General features: G+C 38.8%; 1 protein-coding gene across 15 annotated transcripts in view; it reads right to left on the bottom strand.

The window, feature by feature from the left end:
* The window catches only part of MLLT10 (MLLT10 histone lysine methyltransferase DOT1L cofactor), a 235,295-nt gene that overhangs the window by 29,531 nt on the left and 197,493 nt on the right, over positions 1-8,271 (bottom strand). The window lies entirely within an intron of this gene.

Genomic DNA, 8,271 nt, shown 5'->3' with positions numbered 1-8,271 from the left:
AGGAAAGGAAAGGAAAGGAAAGGAAAGGAAAGGAAAGGAAAGGAAAGGAAAGGAAAGGAAAAGGAAGGGAGCACTGGGTGAAAGCAATCCATTCTGAAAAGTGGATGGGAAGAGGAAGGAGAGAGATGATGAGCAAAAGTTAAGGGGAAAGAGGAGTGACTAGAAATAGATGTTGATTTTTTAAAGATGGGAGATCATGCTCATATGCTCATATGCTCCACAGGAGAGGCTCTTTGAGGATAAAGGTGAGAGATGGGAATATCAATAAACCAATAGGGTTCTCAATCAGGGATGATTTCTGCTCCACAGAGACATGTGATAATGTCTGAAGACATTTTTAGTTGTCAAAACTAGGGGGCACTACTGACATAGAGTAGGTAGAGGCCTGGGATGATACTAAACATCTTAAAATGTACACGGCAGCTCCTCACAGCTAAGAATTATCTGTATTACAGTGTCAGCAGTGCAGAAGCTGAGAAATCTTGATATAAACCAAGGTTCCTGGGAGGGTGGGAGAAAATAAGATCCCAAGACCCTAAGAATTTGACACTGTAACAAGAGGAAAGCAAGAAAAAAATGAACCTAAGTGGGATGTAGTAAAAAAAAAAAAAAAGAAAAGAAAAGAAAAGAGAAGAAAAGAAAAGAAAAAAGAGAGAAAGAAAGAAAGAAAAAGATTAGAAACCATAGCCCTTGCAAGCAACAATTATTTGCATTAACAGTACAATGTATTTTGTTCTAAAGAACGTAAGTATTACTGATTCATAATAAATAGAAGTACTCATAATCCTCAAACAAGAAAAATAAGGGAATTGTGACATTTGTAAAGGCCTTACAACTATAATTGAGGGTCCTAAGATCCTTTTTCTACAATTTCTCCAGGAAAAAAAGATAATTTATTCATTCACCAAATGCATCCATTCCGCAAACATCTGAGAGCTCACTGTTTGCCAGACATTATTCTAAGCCCTGGAGATACAAAGCCATTCAAGTAACGTGGTCTCCGCCTTCAAGAAGCTTAGTGGAAAAAAGAGACTATTACAAAAGACTGTGAAGAGTGCTATGATAGAGACATCCTCAGGGGCTCTGAGCACATGAAAAGGGGTATATAACCCAGACCTGAGGTGAGAGGATGAGGGTCAAAAAACTTACTGGAAGCGATGGATGCCTTTAGAGCTCATTTCTAAAGGAGCTGTAGAACCGAGGTGAAGGGTGGTTTGAGGAAGAAACAGAAGAACATGTAAGTACCATCTGGGTAGTCGAAGCAAGAAATGAGGCTAAAAAATGAGCAGGAATCAGATCAAGAACCTTAAAAGCTAAAATGCTGGAAATCTGGAAACAACAGGACGCCACTGAAGGACTGTAAGCAGAAGCATGGTGTGATCAGACTGAAGTTTAAGCAAGACATCAATCCATGACACCAGTGGAGAACGGACTGGGGAGGGGATTTAAAGAGAGACTGAGAAAGCTGTTTAAGGGTTGCTACAGTAATCCTGACGAGCAAAAAAGGAGATTAAACTACAGTAATAGTAAAGTACATTGTAAAGTAAACATTGTAAAGATACATTGTAAAGGCGGAGTTGATAGGACTGGTACCTAATAGGACCTCAAGAAGAAATAAGAGGAAAGAGTCGAGGACGAGTCTTGAGTACCAGTAAGTGGGCGTGTGGTGATACCACTCACTGAAACAGGGAGAGCAACTGGGAGCACCTAGTACCGTATGTGGTTACTGTATGCAGGTCACTGTGCTGGCGTAAAAGCCCGATGAGGTATGTAGGACTCCCATCTCACACGACAGCAAGCAGAAGTTTAAAGAAATAATCTGCTGGGGCCTCTGGGTGGCCCAGTCGGGTGAGCGTCCAACTCTTGGTTTCAGCTCAGGTCATGGTCTCACAGTTTGTGAGTTTGAGCCCCGTGGGACTTTCTCTCTCTCCCTCTCTCTCTGCCCCTCCCCCGCTTGCACGCCCCTCTCTCTCTCTCTCTCAAAATAAATAAATAAACTTTAAAGAAAATAATAAAGAAATAATTTGCTTAGTAACCTAGCAGATGGTAGAATCGGGATTCACACTCGCAGCTGCCTGATTCTAAAACTGCAAGCACTTTGTAAGACAAGACTGAAGTACAGGTTGATCATTCAGGGTCTCTGACATGCCTGTGGAACACAGAACTCCTCCCTCTATAGTCTAGAACAGAACAGGATCAGCCTGGAGCTCAGCAGGAAAATCAGGTGTGGAGATACAAACCCAGGAGTCAGAAGAATAATAAAGTTAGCATAAGTAAACATGAAAACTCAAAAAGGCTTTCTGTTGGCTTGCACTGTGTTTGAAATCTTAAACTAGTTCATATTTAGAAACACTGAAACTTCACATTTCAAAGCGAATTCTAATTTCTCCTGAAAAACTGAAGCTCTGTCAATATTGGACACCAAGTTCTGAAATAGCAATAATCTGCTGGAACTTTGGTCAGGGTATAGATTCTTTAACCCACCAGAGTCCTGTCATTCCTTATTCTTCATCTCTTCACTCATTTACGTCACCTACCTGGCCCCTGTGAATATGTGATTTACAACTCCTGATATGGAAGCTGGTGAAAGCCAAGGAACGGAAAAATGAAATCACCTAGACAAAATTCTCAGCATGATCAAGAGGACCAAAGACAGAATCCTACAGAACATTACCACTGGAAGAGTAAACAACAAAAAATAGACCACAAAGAACAAAATAAGAAAACTAAGAGAATCTTAGGAACCACTAGAGAATTTCAAAGGAATAGGTCAAATGATTCCACTGGTCATTTAAAGTCAGGCCAGAAAAAGGAGTCACCAAATATGACAATAAATCTTGGCAAAATTAACTGTTCTAAGAGGTTTGGCTCTGAAGGAAAGAAAAAAGGTAGCATGTAAATGGAGCTTATAAACCTTACATTCCAAAAGACATGCACCTGAGAAATACAAGTTTTTAAAAAGTTTGTTATCTCATAATTCATTTAACAAATATTTATTGAGGTTCTTATTAAAAAACAAAAAAAGGGGGCACCTGGGTGGCTCAGTCGGTTAAGCGTCCGACTTCAGCTCAGGTCACGATCTCGTGGTCCGTGAGTTCGAGCCCTGCGTCAGGCTCTGGGCTGATGGCTCAGAGCCTGGAGCCTGCTTCCGATTCTGTGTCTCCCTCTCTCTCTGCCCCTCCCCCGTTCATGCTCTGTCTCTCTCTGTCTCAAAAATAAATAAACATTAAAAAAAAAAAATTAAAAAAAAAAAAACAAACAAAAAAGGCACTGAAGATAACAAAGAACAGAAAGGAATTTTGCCTTCAAAGAACTAATAGTCTCATAGCAGAACCAGTAAGTACTCATAAGCTAAAGAAATGCTAGGTACCGTAAGGACACAGGACCTGAGGGATGACTGAGTTCAGAGGAAGAGACTAGGGGAGGTAGTTCCAGAGAGAAGCACTTGAACTCAGCCTTTGCCGCAAAGTACCTTAAAGGTAGAATGATAATAATCTAATTTTTTAATGATGGAAAGCATACATGGAATCTCCAACTCTTAAAACTAAGATAACTGGAGACAGCATGCTAAAAAAACAAAAAACAAACAAACAAACAAACAAAAAACGGAACAAGTGTTTGAGACAGAAATCCTGGCTCTCTCAACTATGTGATCTGAATCAAATTACTTAACCTTTCTGAGCCTCCATATTTTTCTCTATAAAATCAAGTAATCATTGGTGCGCCTGGCTGGCTCAGTTGGTTAAGCGTCCGACTTCAGCTCAGGTCATGATCTCACAGTCCTTGAGTTCGAGCCCCACATAGGGCTCTGTGCTGATAGCTCTGAGTCTGGAGCCTGCTTCAGATTCTGTCTCCCTCTCTCTCTGCCCTTCCCCCATTCATGCTCTGTCTCTCAAAAATAAATAAAAACGTTAAAATTTTTTTAAAAAACAGCAAGTAATCACTACCTTAGAGGCTTTTATTTGAGAACATCCATGTAAAGGGTCTAGGAGTAAGTAAGTCTCCATAAGGGTACCCATAACTATTTTAGAGTTACTGCTCTAATAAAAATTTTAGGCTTAAGTCAGCAAAGAACAGTATTAATTACCAGGCCCTCTAATGTCCCTAATACTCTTTCAAAATTGAAAATACCATTGCCACATGCAATAATATATCCTCAGAGTGTAATGCTGAGAAGCAAAACTGTGGTGACTGAGGACCTCCAATATCTAAACTTGTATCTGTTTTTACATTGCATTAGAGCATACTTAAATAGGAAAGTGCACAACTAAATATGCAATGTGGTGAACACAACTTTGAAACTGTGTCTGGTACTCGGGTTACTACTATAAATAGAACAGATAAAATTATCTTTTCTTATCCAGGCAGGGCAGTACAAATACCCAAATCTTTTTTTGAGTATGAGGATCACTGACTCTCCTAAACTTCCTCATACCTCATGAACCAACAGTTTACTAAGACCTCTAGAACTTTCAAAAGTTAAATGATCCTCCTTAAATTGTTCTGTGCCTGCTTTCTTTTTAACTTACTCTATTTCCATCTTTCACAAATTATATGTTATTTTTTAAAACTTTTTTTTAAAGGTTATTTATTTTGGGGGGGGGGGGAGACTGCAAGTGGGGGAGGAGCAGAGAGAGAGGGAGAAACAGAATCTGAAGCAGGCTCCAGGCTCTGAGCTGTCAGCATGGAGCCCAACATGGGGCTCAAACTCACAAACCATGAGATCATGGCCTGACCCGAAGTCAGACGCTTAACCAACTGAGCTACTCAGGCACCCCTATGTTATTTTAATCTAAATCAAGGTGATATTCATGGAATTAAATAGAACTGAATCCTGTAATGCATAAACTCTAGGAAAATACCTGAAATTCATCTGTTCAGGATAAAGGGTAGGCACAAAGATATAGAATGATACAGAGGTTAGCAATGATGTACTGATCCATCCATCCAGCCATCCATCCACCCAATATTTATTGTGTGCCTACTAGAAGACAGGCACTGTGCTAGGAGCAGGGAAAGTAGGGAACATGACAGGCAAGACAGACAAGATCTCGGCTCTCCAAGAGTTTACAAGTTAATTAGGGAGGCAAACAATAAAACAAACACATAACTATAAATTGTGACAAGTGTTGTGATTGAAGAGAAAGTACCATGAGAATGACAAATTAGGAAGCCGAAAGTATCTATCTGAAGAAAAGATACATAAGCCAAAACCTAAAGTTCACACAAGTAGACGTTAAGTGAACAGAGTGAAGTAGAAAAGCTTGTTCAAACTTGACAATGAAATAGAAAAAAGAGGAAAAAAAAGGTAATATGGGTAAAGCATAGTGGAGAGAGTGGTGGAAGACAAAGCTGGAGAGAAGGGAAGGAACAGATTACACACGACCTTGCAAGCCATGTAGAGGTGTTGAGAATTTACACTAAGATCAATGGGAAGACACCAAAGGCAAATACAGCATGACTTGGTTTTTCAGAAGATCATCCTTCTAAATGTAGTAAATGAATTGAAAAGAGGAAGAGTGGAAACAAAAGGGTCATCTAGGAAGCTATTCCACAATCTAGATCAAAGATTATGTCCCTCAGGACAAAGGTGGTAGTGGTATGGAAACACTTGGAATGATATGGATCTGAAGTACATCTAGAAGTCAGGTGCACTCAACTTGATAGTTAGCTACATTTGATAGATAAAGTATTACGAATGAACTGGCTAGTGGTTACAAGTACCATTCACTGAGGCGGTGAAAAAAGGGAAAGTGCATTTTTGCTTATAAAAGAGGAAAGTATCGGTCTAGGACTAAGTCCTGAGGACCTCCAACATTTCAAGGAGGGTTAATGGAAGAGGAGTCAGTACAGAAAATTGGTATCAGTGAGGTAAGAAGAACACCATGAGTGCAGCATCACTGAAGTCAAGAAAAGGGTCTAAAGAAAGGGCACATAGATGGTTATCAACTGATGCTGAATGGCTAATTAAGAGATAGAGTGAAAAGGTCCATTGGATTTGAAATGTGGAGACAAATGGTGATCTCAGTGAGAACAGGATAGGGTGGGCAGAGCCAAGAAAACACTGCTGAGACCTAAGCTTTTATTAGTGTGCCCATGGCAATGATATAAAAACAATATATAAGACAGAACTATACATGACCAGCGACATAAATATTAGTGTTCACCAACCAGAGTTCCTGACTCCCAATTTCAAACTGCCTAGGAGGCCAAATCAGTGCCACATCAGCTTGTTTGTCCAGCAGTGAACCAGAGTAAATGAACGGGACAGTCTTGAGGAATATTTAAGCTAGTAAATGACTCAACCTGTTAAGTTATCCCTAACCCATATCCTATGACTGAATAGTCTTTTCTGGAGGTTAATATGGTGTGAAAGTAGTTAAGTCCAAATCCTGTTCCCTCATGCAAATAACCTCTCTGGACCTAGTACACCTCATCTGTAAAGTGCGAATGGCACCAATTTTTCACAGGGCTGGTGTAAGGATTGGCTAATACAGGTACTAATACTATTAGTATGCTCTCCTACCACATAGAAAGCATTTGATAAACAGTAGCCATATTATTATAAAGGAGCGATATCTATCTCCATGATAAAAGAAGTAAACAGAATCATATACACAACAATGGAAGATTCCATTGTAAATGTTGCAATGTAAATGTTCCATTGTGAATGTTAACATCCTTTCCCTTTGGCAACTAATGCATAACAGGATTATTTTGGTTTTCCCTTTCCCTTTGGTTTTAGATTGTGAAATATATCTCTATATGATTAACACCTTCATTATTCAGAGAAGGTAAAATAAAATTTAGAAAAAGAGCTTTCTTTCCTGAGACTCTTGGCCACCTTGATGGAATATAGGTGTTCCAAAATCTCATTAGGCAAGCATTAACTATTTCTTAGGCTGCTCTATTTTTACAGAGATCTGAACAATTCTGTATTGCTTCTTTTGACTTTGCCTATAAAAATACTACATACTAATTATTAAAACTCTTAAGTAGATGGCAAAGTAGGGAAAAATTCATCCACAAACACTGCTGACATTTTTATGTATTTTCAAATTTTTTGGTATATAGTTTATGGTTTTGTTTAGCTTTATATAGCTGCCTATGTATGAAACTCAACATTTTTAAACCTTTTATACTTAACGTATTTTCCTATTCCATTATAAAATCTTTACAAATGTTTTGAATGTTATTTTGACATAATCAATTGAATATTGCGTAATTGACTCTGTTTTACAATATTCTACAATTATTTATTGCCTAATGTACCCAGACAAAATACTAGATGAAGATACTACAAAAAACAAAAACAGGTATCACCCTTGCATACATGGTTCTTAAAATGAAGGAACCAGATATTAAGTAAGCACACAGATACTAGTGCGATGATGAAAAAGCAGAATGTACTGTGACCGAATCTAAGGGGTAACTTAATTAAGATCAGCAGAGTAGGCTGCAGTGAAGAAGTGACACATAAACTAAAAGGAAGAGAGACCACTTCTATTGTTTTTACCTGCCCATAATTCTTTCCTGTTTTGTGTCCAAATAACATCCTATCTTCTGTCAGGGAAGTACCCCTCCTCCATTTCATACACTCTCAGCCCAGAGATAAACATGTGACCCAAGCTGTAATAGCCTCTCCTGGGAATGAGTATCTTGAAGGCATACACACCAGGGCAGAAAATGGTCAGACCTGTTAGTCTAATGGTAGTCATATTAGGATTCTATTAATCCTTCTTTACCCAGCCCTTGAATCTACCCTATTTCTGTCCTCTCAGAGGTCTGGGAAGGGGTTTTTTCCTTTAGTTCTCTAAATAACTGTACCTATCCAACAAATTCTTTTTTTGTTTAATTTGACAGAATCCACTCTGTGACTTACATACAAAGATATAGCCAGTGTGGTATAATAAGCAAAGAAATAAAATGCTTAAGATAAAGCTAGAAGTGAGTCCAAGAGCCAGCTCAGGTGGAACCTTGCAGGTCATAGAGGACTCTCCGCTTTCATCCTACTGGAAAGCCATTGAAGCATTTTAAGCAAGAGAGTGGCAGGATTAGAACTTTACTTTTAAAAAGATCCTTTTGGATACAATGTGAACAATGCCCTGAAAGACAATGGAAGAGTTGAATCAGGGAGATAATTTAAGTAGTTATTGTAATACGGTAGACAAAAGATTTTCAGCAGCTTAAATATGGTGAGAATTTTAGAGAAAAGGAGAGGCTCAGATTTAGCCCCAAGGAATTTCAACACTAAATTAGGATAAAGGTGAA

The sequence above is a fragment of the Panthera uncia genome, chromosome B4 (genome assembly GCF_023721935.1).
Source record: "Panthera uncia isolate 11264 chromosome B4, Puncia_PCG_1.0, whole genome shotgun sequence".
NCBI classification, from domain to species: Eukaryota; Metazoa; Chordata; class Mammalia; order Carnivora; family Felidae; genus Panthera; species Panthera uncia.
Note: the sequence above shows the minus strand (reverse complement) of the source record. Positions and strands in the feature narration are given on the sequence as shown.